Source organism: Arachis ipaensis, chromosome B05, assembly GCF_000816755.2.
Source record: "Arachis ipaensis cultivar K30076 chromosome B05, Araip1.1, whole genome shotgun sequence".
NCBI classification, from domain to species: domain Eukaryota; kingdom Viridiplantae; phylum Streptophyta; class Magnoliopsida; order Fabales; family Fabaceae; genus Arachis; species Arachis ipaensis.
The window spans coordinates 33,069,365-33,069,661 of NC_029789.2; positions in this window are offsets into that span (position 1 = coordinate 33,069,365).

The window sequence follows — 297 nt, forward strand, 5'->3', positions numbered from 1 at the left end:
GTTAAAATGCATAACTTTACTAAATATCAATTCTTAAATACAATTTATGATGCAAAAAGAAATAATAAATTAGTCACTAATATAAAATATTTTTTTAATTTAAATAACAAAAAAAACACAAAAATTAACACAATCAGTATATCAATATTTTTTGAATTACAACATATGTCCATTCCCTCTACTTTAAATAGTTTTTGGAATCCCTCATCTATTGGTACTTTTAAGATTAATTGTGATACTAGTTATTTTGGTTCAGGTGATAGTGTTGGTTTTTCTTGTGTTATTAGAGATTGTAAT